The sequence below is a fragment of the Perca flavescens genome, chromosome 20 (assembly GCF_004354835.1).
Source record: "Perca flavescens isolate YP-PL-M2 chromosome 20, PFLA_1.0, whole genome shotgun sequence".
Taxonomy (NCBI): Eukaryota; Metazoa; Chordata; class Actinopteri; order Perciformes; family Percidae; genus Perca; species Perca flavescens.
Window position 1 is genome coordinate 10,502,057 of NC_041350.1, and position 10,239 is coordinate 10,512,295.

Here is a 10,239-nt window from a genome sequence, read left to right on the forward strand (position 1 = left end):
ACACACACACACAGTCCTTTTATGTGCATGTATTTGCACACATACACAGAAACACATTCATGGAGACACAATTTCACACACAAATACAAACCCAACATTCAGTGAGTGTGTGTTTCTGCCTGTTGGATGGGACTGTTCTTGGAGTCATGACAGTTATGACTCTAGGCCTCTTTATAACACCCTGTGTGGTTATTTTTTTCTGTTAACTTCTAAAAAGTGTTGTTGTGTGAGGTCTCCCTCTCTTTCTGTCTGTGTCTATCTCTACGCCCCAACTTCCCATTCATTCCCTCTGCTTGGTTTTCCTCCCAGTGGTCCTGGTTCGTTCCAGAGAGGGTTGCCAGCTTGCCACAGGTTACACAGAAATAACAGTCAGGCTCTCCAAGTTAAACAGCGACCTTGTCATAGCATTTGAAAGCCCCTCTGCTTCCTCTGGGCCGCCCACCGCTCAAAGAATGTGTCTTCAGTTCTCTGAGAAATAGTGCAGTCTGCACACACAACAAAACAAACATGCTCACATATAGAAATGAACATATAGATGTCATTTTCACACACAAACACACACGTGAAAGGTGTAACTCCTATGTGCACAAAGGAGATACACACTGGCAAAGTCTCGCTGTGCTCATTGCAGAGACAGTCCTGAGTACACTGCACCTATTGTTCAGAGGTTTTGTTGGTTCCAAAGGGAGCGGTGAAGTGTTTGCCCAAAAAGAGGATGATGGGAAGGGTGGATATCCATTTCTAGACACCAGTGAAACTACACTCACTCTCCTAACTGCTGCCACATGGTGAGCTCTCCTAATGGCATACAGTACAGCACAACCTACCCTTCCACACCACACACACATGTATGGACATCATCACAAAACATTTTCATAGGGAGAAGTTTTTCCTCCTTGCATGTCACTCCTGCAGAAGCAGAAACTCCACAGGTTTTAAATGTTAAGGAAGGATAACACTCTAAGCCATTAAACATTGTAGACTGAGTCAAGTGGTAAACTCACCATGGAGTAAAGAAAAGTAAAACTCGTATTTTATTAATATATATTATCTCTTTTCCATCCAAATGTTATATTTTACAGGTAAAAAGTCAATTTGACTAGGTTGAAATGGTTTGTCCTTTGGGGAACATGAATGTGGTCAGTAAATTAAATAAATGTCTTGTGCACAAAGAAATTTTCGCTCGATGTAGCAGAGAAAAGGTCTTTGACAAAAACATTAGGACCCAACCTCTACAGACCACCAATATTAAATCAAATCAAATTTCTTGCTATTAGTTTTTTTTTAATCCCTACTATAAGTTGAAGTAGGATATTTTTCTAAAGCAATGCGTCTACATTCTACCAACCCTGTCTCCTAAAAAGTTACACTCCCATCCAACAGAACTGCATCCTCAATTATGTTTCGAGTTAAACACATTTTCCTGTAATGTGCACACATGATTAGTTGTGTTTAAAAAAAACCTACTTGTTTAAATTTAGGCAACAAAACTACTTGGGTTTAGAAAAAAATGATGGTTGGGGTAAACTAAGTATGTTTGTTATATCATTTAAGTTACGTACATAAGTTAAATACGTTATGTAAGTAGCGTAAACAAGTCAACATCGACTTTTGGTTTCACATGGGACAAAACAGCAGTCTCCCCGGGTAAATATCCTGACCAATCCCTCCATTCGCAGACTTTCACAGTCTTTGATTAGAAATGTATTTTGTGATTCATCAAGCACAAACTTAATCTGGGACACAATACATAATAATAATAAATAATTTTTAGGAGACAGGGCTTCATTCAACAGATTTTTTCTATATAGACTAGTCTGGAAGTTAACAAGCTGCCACTACTGTAGCATTTCACTTGTGGCTGCACCAGTGCAATAAAATACGAATTTAATTGCCAAGAAATAGTCTGTGAAATGCCACTCAAATAATAATGCATGTGATGTGATCATGTAAGTCATGCAAGTGTGTTGATTCATAAGAGGCTCAGAGGCTAGCAAGTAATGCTGGCTAGGTTTACAGCACTTTAACTTGCAGACTGTGGAGGTTGGACAAGGTTTTTCCTCCATTTGAAGGCTAGTGTCTTGAGACTGAATAACTTCCACATTAACAAAGGCTACCTTCATATGTTGGAGGGGCCAACTGCCGACAGTAATGAATCTGTTCTTTTACCATCAGGGAAAAGGCTTTTAGATTGACTGACTTATTGAGTGTCGCAAGAGGGCACAACACGTAAATCAACCAGCAGATTTGCTTGTAGTTACCTCAGACAAAGAGACTTCCTTAAACCTTTCTTATTGGCCTCGAAACCACATCAAGCTAATTTATTTCTATCAGTATAATACAATGCTTTATGTTTCTTAATAATGTTTAGTGTCAGTTGGCTGTAGTGTCATTTATGTCATCTTCTCTCTAACACACTTAATAAACAATTTTTTAATCTGTGTGGTTGCTATGTAGTTATCCTACCAGAGGAAAGTTCTGTAGTGGGGTTTTTGGTATTGTTTCAACTAACATCTTCCATACATTTATATTGTGGTTAGAACTTGGACTTCTTTTGTCCTAATTTCTGTTTGTTTGGACTGTGGGAAGTTTGACTCTCCTCGCCAAGATGAGACATTCTCCTTTTATTGGAAATTTAAAGCATGATTTGTGTTCCCAGAAAGGCCAGATACTTTGTTTGGATCTAACCAAACTGCTTTTGTATTGAATGTGCAGAGGGTGTTCAACAAAGCCCCCTTTTTGCTGTACAACAGTTTGTTGATGCATTTTGTAAAGCCACTGGAAAATCACATTAAAGCTGTTTTTAATCTCTTTCCTCTTTTCTTTGGGTGACATTGCATTTTAAATGCTTTTTCACTAGTAAATCAATACATAGGAGGTATTTTCTCTATGGCTCTAATTCAAACCCTGGTTATGAGTGGGAGTGATAATTGATAAGACTAAATGGCACGTATCCTGTCTTTTACTTTAAATTAATGCAAAGGTAGGAGTTTGAGCAGAACTGAAATGAGATAAAAGCAAAGAAAAACTGGTGCAAGTTGCTGTGAAAAGAAGTTTTGACATTAATGTTATCATTGGTTCTGATTATTTATAACACTTCTGCTAGAAAATAAAGAGAGAAAAAAACACCCATCCCAGTAACAGTTTCTCTAGTAATAAATAAAAGTGTTCAAGACTGAACGCTTTTTTTCCCTTCAGATTCACTATAATGGCGTTCATCAATGTACTTTTGACCTTTCCTGATGCAAGAGCTCCATGTTTTTCTGGACTGTAATTGGTTACACTGGGAACCATAATTCTTAACTTAACCACAAAAACAAAGGAGACAAAGAAGCCAGCTAATAAGAAATTGGCGTGCATGCCAATTAGAGTCTGGAGTTTCAGGTCATTTGAGGCTGAGAAGAGCAGTATAAATGACTCAGAGGGCCATCTGAGTCATAGTTTTAATATGAATGCTGGTAGACTGAGGGGTTTTACCAAGGCTTCTTATCTGGATACAGCCAGTTGAGGCTTGAATTGTGTGTGAAATCTTTGAATTGCATGTGAAAAAAAATCTTTGTGGACATTTCAGCTGTAAATAAAACTGAAGAATAAGCTGAGGTTCAAGATTTGCTGGCTTTGGAGGGCCTGGTACACTTCTGGTTAAGACAGAGGCTATGGTCTTTGAAAATCCAAGGTGCAGGGCACCTCTGTGGGTCACTGTCTCAGTGTATCACTGATCAATCAATCAATTTCATTTGTCACATGAAATCGTACAAAGTACAATTCTAGTGAAACGTAATCCCACTGGCTCCTTCAACTTGTGCATGTTTCATTATAATGCAGATTGTGGCCGTCAGATTGGCACACAGAAAAAGAGTCACCTGGTTGAATGGCACCAGCACTCCAGGGTCCAAGCCAAGTCCCGGCGAAAAGAGAGGTCCGCGCCTTCTAGAACCTCCATGGTATGGGAGGGAGTGTAAGGTTTTAGCCACAGCTAACAAGTTACATGCTAAAAATAGCAAACTTTGAAAAAACAAACATTCATTCAATATTTATAATTCCCAGCCATATGTCCCTCAACATTTTGGCATTAGCATACTGATGCTAGCTGTCTAGAAAAGTGCACACCATGCACTGCGATAAAATCAGATAAAACGTTGTGTGCCAGTAAGAGGCAAATATGAGGCTATAGCACCCAGTTAGCTTAGGGATTTAGCCATTTGTAGCCCATTTTTTTACCCTTTATTTGTTTGAATTAAAACAAACAAGATTCTGAGCTTCAAAGGTGCTAGTAGGCAGAGTTGTCTAACCTTTAGAAAGGCTAGCTCTGTTCCCCCTGTTACTAGTTTTTGTGCTAAGCTAAGTTAACAGGCTGCTGGCTGTAGTTTTCTTCAGCCTACTGACATGATCTTCTTATCTAGTGGAAAGTGGATGCATAATTAACAAAATGTTGAACTTTAATGTTCAAACTAACAGAGGTGTCAAATGCCAAAATGTCTACTTAAATAAGGTAACAAAGAGTTCGTTACCTTATTTAAGTAGACATTTTGGGTATCTATACTTTACTGGAGTAATTATTTTACAGCAGACTTTTTACTTCTACTCCTTACATTTTCATGCAATTATCTGTACTTTCTACTTCTTACATTTAAAAAATAGCCTCGTTACTCCTATTTCAGTTTGGCTTGTTTTCATTCCGGCTTGTCATCGTTAAAAAAACACACAAAAAACAACCTACCCAGATAAATCGGGCCATCTGGATATAGTGAATTTGATTGTGGTTGGATGAGAAGTATATACCATTCCATATTGGTTTGTAAGCGATCCATTGCACCTGCACAGACCTGGTGCTAATACGGCACCGGTGCCTTAACGACCGTTATCTACCGGACCGAATAGCAACACGGATTTCGGTGCCTTATTAGGTGCCACTTAAATGCCTGCGCTTCTCTCTGATGCTCCGAAAACGGACGTTAGAGGGAACTGAAACATCGCCGCACGGGACGCTAGTTAACACTACACTCGACAGCAGGTAACGTTAGCCTACCGTTAGCTAGCAGCTGGAGTAAACACAGTTAAAATGCTGACAGCTAAACGGTGTAAAAGTGTGTCTGTATTTTACTGTAGAGGATTGTAACGAGGATTGTAACACCAGACTGTAGCTGCCGTTGTCTGAAAAATACATTTTTAATAAATCATTTAATTTTGACCCTTAGGCCTTAGCAATACACAAGCCATTCTCTCATGTCCTTTTTTTTTTAGATCAACTTTTTATTGTTTTATATTTTTGAACATACAGAACAGATAAATAAAATTGAACAAGGTGCTTCCTTTTTTGGGGGGGAGGTGGGGTAGTGCACTATAGGCCCCTGTGGGGCGGGCTAAGCTTTTGTCCTTAATGGCATTTTTTCCCCCTTACTTTACTTTTACTTTTATACTTTAAGTAGTTTTGAAACCAGTACCTTTACACTTTTACTTAAGTAAAAAGCTTGAGTTGATACTTCAACTTCTACAGAAGTCTTTTCAAACCCTAGTATATATACTTCTACTTGAGTAATGGATGTGAATACTTTTGACACCTCTGAAAACTAACTCAACTGTATACTGCTGTCACAAGCTGCCAGAGAAAAAGTACGCGTTTGTTGCTTTGCCTTGTTAAAGGGAGGTTAAAGGGGATCTGTTTGGTAGTAAATTGACCACTTGACAGTATGTGTATCACAGGCAAATGATGTTTACAATCCAATTACTGTAGTATGTTGTTCAAGTTGAATTCCTTCTGTCTGCACCATCTTTCAGCTTGGTTGCACCATTCATATGCGCTTCAAAACACAAGCGCTGCGTTTGGAGTCAAACCATGCTTTGGGTCGGAGACAACAAGCCGAGGGACAGGGAGAGTGGCATTAATCAGACCAAGATGACCTGGCTCGCCTCATATGATAAAAGCATCGCAAAAAGGGAAAAAGGGTTGACATTTTAAAGTCAGAAGCAGGGAAAGACTAAAAGTTTTAGATCAAAACATCTTCATATCAAGGGTTGCCATGTTTTCCTCTATCGCCAGTTTTTCACATTTCTGTCACTTCATCTCAACCTTTCAGATTCCCTATCTATTTCACAGTGAAACAGACCATGGAGCAGAGCAGGAAAGGACATGACTTAAAATAATAGCACAATGGGCCATGGGTGGAGAGATGTCTAGCTTATCAGCTGATCCCAGGGGTTGTACAGTTGGTGTGGAGGAAAAACGGGGATGCGGCAGGACAGATATAGAACAAGGTTGAAGGAGGACATGTTGTAGATGCTCTCAGGCTGTTCTCTCCCCTCCTCCAACATTTAACCTCATTCTTTCTCTCAGGTCTGTCAGGTCTCATTGCCGCAACATGCTGAAACAAGGAGAGTGATTCAGGGCCTCGACAGGAAACTTGTGAATTGTTGCCAAAGATATCAGTCTTCAGACAGGGTGTGGCCTTGCACATTGCCTGCTTTCCCTTAAAATAACTCTAAAACCTCCCACCTGGATCCTTTTCTGCTCACTCAGTGTAAAATCTACTCACTCTGAAAACCTAGTAGCAGTGTCACACCAACAATGACAGTAGTTGCTTTAAACAGTGATTAAACACTGATAATACATGTCACAGGGTCTAAATTAGGTTTGTCTCTTGATTTTCTGAAATGATTATCATAGCAGCACAAAGTTTATACAATACAAAGTTTGGACATACCTTAAAAAGTTGATACGAAAAGTTGTCTATTTACACATCCAGGGATCAAGTAGCGACATTAGCATTTATTATGAGTTGTGTTTCTGGTCACCTGATGAATGTAAGTCCAATAATCACTCTACTTTTGTCTCTGTTTTGTTTTTGTCACCAACTCATGAGAAAAATATCTGTCTCTTTAGCTGCTAAAGGTTCCACCATGTTTACCAGCTAGTCTCTAACTTTGTCTGTCTGCTGTTCAGTGCTGGGTAGCTTATGTACAATGGTTTTATCAGAACCTGTTTCGCCAAACACCGCTGCTTGCATCGGGTGAAAAAGGGGCTGATAATAGTGATAAGACTAAACCAAAACAGTAAAGTTGTGGGCTGTAAAACCAAAACAATTAGCTGAAACAAGTTAAAATGCTCCATAGAGCTGAGGAAAGCTGCAGCGTTGGGTGATAATTATTTTTGATTGTCACCACGAGCGACTCCTTTCACATTGCACACACATTGTCTTTTGAAGTACAATAACCTCATGTACCATATAGTGCCACCTCATCGTGTTTATTTATCTTGATTCTTATATTTTACTATTTAAATGTTGCTATTTTATATTAGCTTGTTTGTTATTTCTTATTTTACTATACTTTACTTTTACTATTTCAATTTTATATTTCTGTTTGTCTATTATTTAAACTGTCATACTGAGAGCTGCTGAACGTTGTTGTTGTGAAACAATTACATAAATATATATTCTATTCTTTTGAGCCTTTTTTTTTAAGAAGAAAATGTTTTATTATTTGTCACATACAATCGTACATGAATCGAACCACCAATCTTGTTGTAATTAGAAAGAAAGTGCACTTTAAATGTACATAGTCTCCTGTTATGCTTATTATCTGCTATGGGAGAGCAAAATGCATAATTAGGCCAGCAAGACAATTTATTATTTACAGTTTTTAGTTAATGACACCAAAAATCTTAAAATTGAGGTGTCATAGCCAATAAAATGCATCTCTTTCATCTCCAGTCACAATTCATACACAACTTTGTCTTGGTACCGTGAAATATTGACTGTTGGGGAAAGGAGTGTGCTTCACAGTCAAGGATTGAGGACATCCTCCACATTGCAAGTGTTTATCAAATACCAACAGCTTTTTTCTGCACTGAAAATACAGGCGCATTATGCTGGAGGGAGAGACCCAGAAACATCAACAACAGCCAGAGAGCGGTTGTTGTTATGTAAGCTGAATCAAATTGATACTATGGGGATCGACTTGTTGGGCTTGAGCTGCAGTGACATGGATGAAAATAATTCAGGCATAATAATCTGGAAGCACTTGCAGAGGGCAAATCATTGCTGTAGTCCTTGTTTAATACAACAGTGCATTGTGGTTGTATGTATCAAATCCTCTCTGATATCATCTTATCTTTAATCTGATCTCTATAATATTGCCCAGTATCTTCAGTTTTCTAACGATTGCAGTCATTTGGCTTTTAATTCTAATGGCAGGCATGTACTTGTCACTCATCTTCACAAGAAGATTTGCAATATTTTCAAATATACACAAAGATTCTGAGAAAGTAAAAGAACCAAATCTTAATGAAGATGTTATAGTCACAGATTGTACTATGGGTGGGCAATTAAACAAAATATGGTTCAGATATGACACCAAGTAATACCAGGGCAAGGATCATTGTGTAATGGTTTTGGTATTTTGCTTTGCATTTTCTTCTATTTCTCTTGCCTGTGTGTTTATTTCTGTTGCTGTCTCCTGTGTTGTATATTTGTTCTGTATGTATTCTGTGGACTGCGTTTATTTTGTTGTGTATATATTCTGTTCCCTGTTTTGTATTATGTTGTTTCCTGTTTTATTTTTATAGTCTAGTTTTCTGTCTTGTCGTGTCTTGTTTTACTTCCTATTTTCCCACCTTTTTTGGTTATTCTGTCTCTCCTAATGTGTTTCACCTGCTGTGTCACCTGCTCCTCGTTACCTCTTACCCAGTGTATTTAGTCCTTGTGTCTCCTTTGTCTGTTCTCAGATCGTCTTGTGCTTTTCCTGTCAGTTTGTGCCATAGTGCTGTCAGTTTGTGTGTTTTCTAGCCAATGTATTGTTATATATGTCACCTCCCCCGCCGCCGTGCCAGTTCATGTGAAATGACATCACATAGTACGCAAGGGTCACCGGGGGACCCAAAGCTTAACGCCAGGCCAACGCAAAAACGTTGAATAAAATGAACGGGTCCTGGGGACCCAAAGGACAACACAAGGGATATACAATACTGGAGAGCCATTTGTCATGATTTATGAGGTACATCATTAATGGGCTACTGAATAGATTTTCATAACCACGAAATGAGTTAGCAAACATTAGGCATTTCCACTTTTTAACGGTAAATAACAATTGTTTATTGTGTCAATTCTCTGACTTAATGATGTGATCTCTGGGTGTATGAACACCGCAGCAGCATAGATGCAAAGAGTGAAACAGAGTATTCATGTGCCCAGAATGTAGTGTAATGTTTTCTGTTTGTATTGATTCTAGTACCTCAAAACTTAATACTGATACTGTAGAATTCTACTTAACTTTAGAGCTGAAAACGATTAGTCGATGCATCAGTCGACTGATAACATCGTTTTAAACTATCCTATATATTATCCTATATCCTATAATATTTTTTTGGTTCCAGATGTTGGTCGGACAAAAGTAGACAGTTTAAGATGTCACATTGGGCTCTAGGAAACTGTGATAGGCATATTTTGTTATATTCTGACATTTTATAGACAAAACAATTGAATACTTCTAGAAGACACACTATCTATCTATCTATCTATCTATCTATCTATCTATCTATCGGCTGTAAATCAAACAGCAGATACACATCTTCCTGCTAATGAGAAGACCTGATGGGGAAGAAAACAACAGAGGGATTCTGTCTGTGAGGTGAAAGACAGCACAACAGGAAGGAAAAAAGAATATCAAATTCTGACAATATGTTTGAAGCTGTGTGAGACGGAGGTGAGGCGGATGGAGGAGGGGTGGGACCTCCGAGGCTTTGGAGCCAAATTGAGGACCTTGTGATGCAAAACCAGTCCTCAGCAACAGACAGTTCCCATGGCAACGGTGAGCTGCCAAAGTTCCTTGTTGACAAATGACAGCTCCCCTCTCCTCAGCACTCGCCCGACGATGTGTGTGTGTGTGCGTGTGTGTTTTTTGGCAAGTCCCCATCTTTGCCTTAGGCATGGGGGGAAGAACTGATGAAGGGACAAAGAAAGATAGAGAGCATTGTATTATGTATGCAGACATGCATACAGTTTTCAAACACAGACACAGTAGTTGCAACAATTGCCAACATGCCCTTACTGATTGGACTACATGCTATCTTTATAACTATGTATGATGTACAATTGAATACTATATGTTTATGATGTTATAAGTAATGGTATGTAATGGTGATTGTGTACTATTGTGTAGAATTGTGATTCCCAACCAGGTGTACTGGTAACCCAGGAGTACTTCTGCTGTTGCCAGAGGGTTAGTGGAAAGATTGCAGCGTAG